Source organism: Panulirus ornatus, chromosome 29, assembly GCF_036320965.1.
Source record: "Panulirus ornatus isolate Po-2019 chromosome 29, ASM3632096v1, whole genome shotgun sequence".
In the NCBI taxonomy this organism is placed as follows: Eukaryota; Metazoa; Arthropoda; class Malacostraca; order Decapoda; family Palinuridae; genus Panulirus; species Panulirus ornatus.
In genome coordinates, this window is record NC_092252.1 from 13,115,813 (window position 1) to 13,124,611 (window position 8,799).

Sequence of the window (8,799 nt, forward strand, 5' to 3'; positions counted from 1 at the left end):
ACTGAGGCAGGCAGGCAGGAATCTGCTGCCCACATATGACGGTGACGATCCATCCGACCTTCCCCCCACACAGCAAAGTCACCTGGGATGAGACAACGATAACCACCCACCCACCCACGCACACACACACACACACATATATATATATATATATATATATATATATATATATATATATATATATATATATATATATATATATTATCCCTGGGGATAGGGGATTAAGAATACTTCCCACGTATTCCCTGCGTGTCGTAGAAGGCGACTAAAAGAGGAGGGAGCGGGGGGCTGGAAATCCTCCCCTCTCGTTTTTTTTTTTTAATTTTCCAAAAGAAGGAACAGAGGAGGCCAGGTGATATTCCAAAAAAGGCCCAGTCCTCTGTTCTTAACGCTACCTCGCTTACGCGGGAAATGGCGAATAGTTAAAAAAGAAAGAAAAAAAAATATATATATAATGTTAAGTTTACAAACTTGCAGACTAGCAGGGACAGGATGTTCCCTCTATTTCGGGAAAAGTAATGTGGACTGGAGGGACAAATGGTGCTGCTTGGGGACGTAGGAAGGAGCACGGAACATTAATTGTTGCTAGTGACATGGGAGGATGGAACAGTAAGTGTTGTTGCTGGTCATGTGGGATGGTGGAACAATACGAGTGGATGGTCATGGTGGAGGGTGAAATACAAAGTGTCACTGGTGATGTGGGAAGGTGGAACAACGCCGGAGACGTGGAACCGTAGAACAGCAGGTGTTGCTGGTGATGTGGGGAGTGGAAGGTATACCAAGTGTTAGGTCGATGTCTCCCCACAAATGAATTTCTGCAATACGCGGTGTCTGCTGGCGAGTGTGTGCCAAAGCTGCCACACCAAACCCCACCGTGTAGTAATACAGGAAGGACCTTGATGGTGTTGTTTTAGGCTGTCATGAGCAGCGGACTAAGGTAAACACCTTGGCCTCAACCAGGAGCAGGGTTGATGGTACTCCCTGACGCGCCAGCGTGAGCCGTGGAGGTCGGCTGAAGCCCTGGCCAGGGACAGAAGGCAAAGAGACGGGTCGTCCCGTTCTGCCGGACGTGAGGCAGCAGCTGCAGTTGTGGTTGTAAAGACCGAGTAAAGAGTGCGATAATAAAAGTTAGGATAATAGAAAAGAAGGGAGCAAGAAAGGAGAGCTAAAGATGGCGGGCGTCCCGACTTACTGTTGCTGAGTGGGTAAATCTGACATTGTTCCTTTTCAAGCCTCCCAGGCGGTGCGCTCAAAAATGCCATTCAGTCAGGGGGTTCATGATGATCATGGCCGTGGGAGGCAAGCCTGTGCTGGCCTCACGCTCGGGCATGTGAGCTGCTTCTAAACACACCATCCCCCTTAGGAGTAAGATGATCTTTTTTACATATTACTGTGAGACTTTTTCCTTTAATAGGCTCTCTTGTAGCACGGCTATTATGGTGGGTAGCATTCCTTACTGCTGACCAGTTCCCTGAGGCTACCTTCACTCACTCGTACCCAAGTTACCTGACGCGGACTTCGCTTTCCTTTGCCACAGGATTTTCCTTTTTTTTCTTCCTTCAACAACAACAACAACAAAAAAAATAATGGATAAAACTGGTAAAAGAAAATGGAAGTCTCTTAAATCCGAAGCGAAACATCATACACAGCGTGGGACTCGAATCCACGTAACCGGATCGACGAACCCGAATCTATCTACGACGTATCCGAATTCAAGGAACCGATTCCACGAACTCCAGTCCCCGTGCCCAGATTACTTGGGAGCTTTACCTTCGTCCTCTGGGTGCGAGAGAGCGACCGGCCGTCCCCAGACTGCGCGGACCCCGTCCCCTGGATTAACAGTACCCGAATCCCGTCCACAGGGACGGAGTAAACAAGACCTCTGAGAACTCTTTCTCGTTACGAATCTCCTGCAGAACCCGGATTACGACGCCACCACAGCGTGAGTTCTAATAATAACACAGGTCCACGAAAAACAGCAGTACCAACTCAAAACAATCATGCAACAATAAATCAGGACAAATACTAGATATTATGCTACAAAAAAACATCATGACAAGATATTGTAATCAACTTAAAAACATTAGACAATTACCACAGGCATATAGACATTTCACAGTCATGACGTGCACATAACATAGATCACAGAAACGTCCAACATTACCTCGGTGTAAGCGTTTAATAACATGGCTCGTGAAGGTTGCAGATTATCACAGGTACATGTTAACATTCAACAGTACCTCAATGTTAACATTCAACAGTACCCCCTGCCAAGGTTAAATTCACTGTGAAAATCAACTTTTCATATCAATTCCATATCAAAGTTCATTTTGACGTTAAGCGTTCAATAAATACTATTACGTCAAGAGTACATGAACAACCTTATATACATATATCATCAGCCAATGATCAACAAACTCCCTTAGTGACAATTTGTCTTGACAATATCACTAGCAACTGTACCCGCAAAGTACCAAACACATTATCATCCATACAACAATGCTCTACTTACCGTCTTTTATCACATAACAGGCTAGTGTGAACAGCAGCAATGTGTAACGAGAGACGAACGTAACTTACAATGAAGGGAGGGATTAAAATATACCAAGCGCCGCCTCTTGAGGAGCCGAGTGAAATGGAGAAATTATGGAGTGGGTCATAAAGATGGATAAAGTACAGAGACGCTGCAGACTGAGAAAAGGTCATAGGTTAGTCTGACATCATCGGCCATAGTGGAGGATATGTAGGTATCGGCAGCGGCCATAGTGGGGGTAAATATCATGAGGGGCCATGGCGTAGGTAGACGTCACCAGCGGCCACAGTGTAGGTAGATAATGAAGCAGGTGGTTAAGGCGTAGTCAACGTGGCGGAGGCCTAACTTACGCTCGGCACACAGGAGTCAGTACCACAATGTTGAAAAGGTAAAGGTAAAAACCAATGAGGGGAGATGAAGGCAGAAAAAGCAGGGCGATAAAGAAAACACAGAGGAGGAGTGTAAGAAAGACGAGATGCATAGAGAAGAAAGACAAAAATGATACAAGAAAGAACAGAGGTATCGATAATGGTGTGTATGTGTGTGTGGAGAGGCGGAGGCTCAGCAGAGGTAAGAAATGTGTGAGAGACAGACAGACGACAGGCTCTTCAATAGGACCCTCGGGTATGGTGGCTTGGTCCCTGACCTGAACGTAAGGATCAGACGATAAGCCTCCTGCAGCCATCGTGAACCAAGGGCAACGTTGAACAGCGTCCAGCTCCGAAGAGGCCGTGCTCTGTGGCCGTAACGTCGCGCTCGCCGGGCTACACATACATCAACGGGCAGAGAATGCCACGTACCTCAGCACTGCTGGTGATTGCGCGTCGTGGAGGGTGTGTTACTAATGATGGCGGCGGTGGTTGTGATGGTGTTGATGATGGTGGTGGTGAAGACGGTGGCGTGTATGCAGGAGAAGGGCGCCACCATGCTTTTCGGGACCACCTGCAACACAAGAAAGATAAACCGCTAATAAACTCCACCATTTTCTGCTGCATCACGTCACGGTACGTGCCATTATATTCTCACTGTAGCAACAGCTCATCATCACTTTGACAAAGCCTCTTGACTACATCAACGCGTCCCTTTGACAACTCCTAACAAAGCCTCTTGACAAGAGAAACACATCCCTTTGACTAAACAAATACAACATAGCCTCACTGGCTAAATCAACACAACGCCTTTAATTCAATGTTGTATTTTTAATACACGAAACTGACAAGGTAAAATTTTATATTTCTTTCTTTCTTTCATACTATTCGCCATTTCCCGCATTAGCGAGGTAGCGTTAAGAACAGAGGACTGGGCCTTTAAGATATATTCTTTCACTACGCTATCTTACGCTCTTCACTTTTAGTAAAATCTTAAGCCTTCATGTATCACTCTGACGATACCATCACACTTGCTCCGTGCAGATGACTGTCTCACTCTTATTTATAATGAAACGCCCAAAACGACACACTATCACTTTCGATCGAGCAATCACTCCACCTCTGTAAAGACGTCTCATACCTGCAGTACGCTCACAATACTCCATCTCTTCACTTTCTAGGAATTCCAATACATTCTTACTCCATCCGAGAAGAATTGAGGCCTATTCTTCCCGTGGATACGAAACCAACCACAAATCTATGACAGTCTGGGTCATTCATCCACCCGGTACATCATCCAAACTCAACATTAGACGGCGCCAGCTTGGGCTACGCTAGGATGTGATGTGCGACCTCTGGCCTTACACGCTCGCTCCTCACCCCTGCGCGTCCCCTAGTGATGATGGTTAGGGGACACACACTGATGATGTCACAGGTTGCCACCTACGTAACAGCCACTGACCCTTGAACCATCGAACTCCCTGAAAAGTTAAGATACTGAAGACTTCACACACACATAAAATAATGTAGAGAGGTTGAGAAAATGAGCACAGGAAATGAATTCACGCAGGCCCGACGAGTTCCAGAGTGGTTGGTTGGTTGGTTGGTGAGGACGCTGTGCCTGACTGTGCTGTTTCCAGCAGAACCCTTCATACGGAGGTAACGATGCATAGTTCCAGCTGACCAAGGTAACTTTTCATCCCCGAGGCTAAACTTTACCCTTTGGCTACCGTCAAGAAAACAACGAGAGGAAAAATAAAGGAAGGCGTGGGGGGGGGGGGTGTCAGGCGGTAAGCCGTAGTTCTGAAAGCCCTGACGGAAGACAGCCCCTCGTTACCCAGCTGCAGCCCTCTGGTCATACAGTCTGGAAGGGGAAGTGATAACTAAGCGTTACGGGCCCGACGGAAGGGCGGAGGGATGGAGGGAGAGGAAGCAGTTAATAACTGGGGATAATTGAACCATTAGGTACAATTAACAACATGTAAGTTCCAGAGTAACTGACTCAGGTAATGAGCCCAGCCCGAGTTACAAGTGATGATAATGATATTAGTGAAGAAGAGAGAACCTTCAATGTTCGCTTCCGAAGCTGCCATTTGCAGCCATCAATCATTTCCGTCAAGAAAAAATGTAGGAGAGGAAAAGCAGAACACCTTGTTTTATAATCCTGTTTAGTGGAAAGGTAAACGTTATTTCAGTATGGGACACACCTTGGCGTACAACGAACACGTTATCACTGCGGGAAAGAACACCAAGTCTCCTGTATGTTAAACAAGGAGACCTCATCACTCTACAAGATAACGATTACTAGGATAGTATAAAAAGGACGTATTAGTAAATAAAAAAGGACGTATCTTTTTTTCTTTCTCTCGCAATTAAGCAAGTTCTTGACAATACCAGTCTGCCGGACAACTGCCACAAAACACCGTCAGCTAAGACATCGACACTTTGGTGGGTCGTCTCCTCTGGCTGGTCATTCATAAATCCCCTACGTCTTCCTCCCCTCTGGTTCGACAGCCACAACACCCATACACCTTCACCATAACCTCACGACACATAACAAACACGATTAACTTAATAAAACACAAGACAACAAACAGCTTTGATACTTGTCACCTTCAGGTTCTGAAGAATCTATATTGCACAACGACACATCTTTTTTTTTTTTTTACAAGTCTAACGGTTACGTCTTTGACGACAGATATTCTTGTCCTTCTGCTAACATTAAGAAGTGATGATGGTGACTCGACAAGACGCTGGGATACCTGGCAGAGGCAACACGACAGTGACGATGCGGCACTGACGACGCGACACTGACGCAACACCGGCGACACAGGGGCAATGTGGGAATGACAATAACACGCTGACAGAGACGGGACGGCAGATGAGAGGGAAGGGGGGACCATGACCAATGGGACTGCCAATGACGATGTTAAACGGGCGACAGCGAAGGCACTGAGAACAGCGGACGACAGTGACGTGGCAGGCTATGCACCGGGGGAGCGGTAGTGACCAGGGTCGGAGCCCACGTCAACCAAGAGGCAAGAAGACTCGAGTCACTCAAAAGCAGGAACCACCTCAACTAGAGGCAGGGCCCACGTCAGCCCAAGCATGGAGTGGGCCAGGTAGTTACGTGAGGTAGCATTAGGGGATGGGGGCAGGGGAAGGCGGCTAAACAGTACCTTTGACACATAATGAGTAATGATCCGGGCGTGACGCAGCAACTTCTACCGTAGCCCAGCTCACATAACCTAGCTGGACGGCCGGCCGCCGGCACGGGGCTCCCTGGGACTTCAAATGCAAACCTACAGAGGCAAGGTAATTACAGGCATTTCCACGGAGAGGGTTACTGCACATGGCGGTCGTTCCGTCAAGGAGAAGGGAGGCAAGCGGAGGCCAGGTGGTGGTGAGACCAGGTGTTCCCGGGAGGAGCAAGGAGCCTTGATCTATGGCGGTAGTGGGCCAAGGCCACGCTCCTCCTACCACACTGTTTCTATGGGAACCATACAGCCTCCTACATCACTCCGTAGACAACGGTGTGGGCCGAACCCTAACGCATAAGCCTCTTCACAGAACCATGAGGCCCATACCTTCCCAACCTTCTGACTCCCCCGTCCACACAGGGGCAACGCGGATGTAATGCTCGCTCCACGCAAAAACATAAACAGTAAACAGTAATCACAATGTGAGGCCACAGAGCAACTCCCCGTTCACCCTATGCACTCACCTCCCCTACACCACCACCATGCAATCAAGGTGAAGGTTACTACATATCATCTCTGCCTCTACCATCCCTGCCAGGTCCTTCCAGCGGCTTCTCAGGTTCTGTAAGCAGACGCTCCACTGCTAGTGGGCTCCCAAGAGTGACCGTGGGAAGCTCCCACAGCTTGAGGATCCCAAACGCCTCTCCAGGCGGGGACTTGGAACCAGGAGGAGGATTTCCATAGCCTTCCAACTTCGATCTCACGCTACGAGGACTCTATGACGTATCCTCAGCGATGAGGATCGTGTTCTCGACCCCGTCAATTGAACTAACGACGAGAATCAAGGTGCAAGACGTGGGGTGACGCCAGGCACCTCCCCCCCCCCCACATATAACCACTCACCTGCCAACCACACATCCACACACCTGCTCCCCACACTTACAACATACCCGCACACCTGCCCTCACACTTACGTTGGCGACTCTGCACTCTGTCAACTGACGACGCAGGAGCTTCGCCAAAGGTGACTCCCATACGTGGTGTAACCTCATGAAGGTGAAGTTGGGCGACACACACACACACACACACACACACACACACACATATTAGGAGTTGTAGTAATCGAAGTCACTTCCCTATTAGCGGCGATCATCGCCTAGCGGTAGTGGTCCCGCCTACGAAGCATATGGTCCAGGGTTCGAATCCCAGTTGTTGGAGGGTATTATGTGATTTATATATATATATATATATATATATATATATATATATATATATATATATATATATATATATAGATAGATAGATAGATAGATAGATAGATAGATAGATAGATAGATAGATACATACATAGAGAGAGAGAGAGAGAGAGAGAGAGAGAGAGAGAGAGAGAGAGAGAGAGAGAGAGAGAGAGAGAGAGAGAGTTCCCAGGCTCCGCCTCCTGGTGGTAACACTGCGAGCAAGAAGTCACCTTGGACGAGTCTACACCATCGTCAGCGGACGGATAAAAGTACAGCCTCATCGTAGACCTTCCTACACCAAATGAGCCCGCCTTACCCAGCACCCCAGTGAAGAGCAGATTGAAAGCTACGTGAAATTCAGGAAAAGAGGGGATCATATATATATGACCCTCGCACGCACGCGGGGGGGGGGGGGTGCCATTTCATGTGTGGCGGGGTGGCGGCGAGAATGGATGAAGGCAGCATGTATATGTACCTGTGTAGATATATATATATGTCTGTGTAAGTATATGTATGTATACGTTGAAATGTATAGGTATGTATATGTGCGTGTGTGGGCGTTTATGTATATACCTGTGTATGTGAGTGGGTTGGGCCATTCTTTCGTCTGTTTCCTTGCGCTATCTCGCTAACGCGGGAGACAGCGACAGTCAGCACCACCACACAGAAACATTTATCAAAACATCTATTTCAAATTTAGTCTTTTTCATGTGACGTCATCACCCGAGGTCCTGCGCGCGTCCTGGATGAAAAAAAAACAAAAAAAAAACACGTCGTTCTTTCACCACACGAGTCTGGCTCGGGGGTCGAGAACTCTGCGCCAGTATTTCTTCTACCCGCGCTCAGCTTCCACGAGAAACACATGTGTTGGAAAGGATGAATAGGAACCCCAGGATGGAGCCAACCGGACACATGCCAATGGCAGGATATCTTAGGAACAAGGTGGACTAACCTTACCAGATGTTTTACTAGATAAAAAAAATAATATCATCGAATATGTCTGACTGAGACATCAACAAAATCAACTAGATAAAATAATAACAAAAACGAATTACACATTAAGACAACCAAAAAAAATATTTTCAAAAAACCTAATTCATTCTGACATGTATGTTCTTCACATTACACTCAAGTTTTAGCCTCGGTATATGCTGGAGGAGGAGTGCAGAGTTTTACGACTTGCATGATGGCAGGCCAGACGCTTGGGCCGGCAACACAGCCAAGCGGAGGCCAGGGGTCAGCCGAGCTCACCCACAAGCAGTCAATGGTACACCGTGTCCTGACCAGTTACAAAATGATGTACATTCACACATATACTATCTATTACACGCCGGCCAAATTAGTTATTCAAAAATTTACACACCCCGTGCTTGGAGCTTTCCCATGAGCCTCGCCACTGAAGTATGAATAAAAACATAACAGGCGAGTTATCTGCTGTCACATATCAATCCAACAAGACA

At 47.3% G+C, this 8,799-nt stretch overlaps 1 protein-coding gene across 14 annotated transcripts in view; it reads right to left on the reverse strand.

The window, feature by feature from the left end:
• Oatp74D (Organic anion transporting polypeptide 74D) overlaps positions 1-8,799 on the reverse strand; it is a 494,863-nt gene that overhangs the window by 156,414 nt on the left and 329,650 nt on the right. For 11 of the 14 annotated variants that reach the window (XR_011714762.1, XM_071679230.1, XM_071679225.1 and 8 more), the window contains one exon: positions 3,334-3,475. The exons of the other annotated variants lie outside the window; for them this stretch is intronic. The gene's annotated coding sequence lies outside the window, so the exon portion shown is untranslated. The remainder of the gene's footprint in view (positions 1-3,333; positions 3,476-8,799) is intronic. 14 annotated transcript variants of the gene reach the window in all.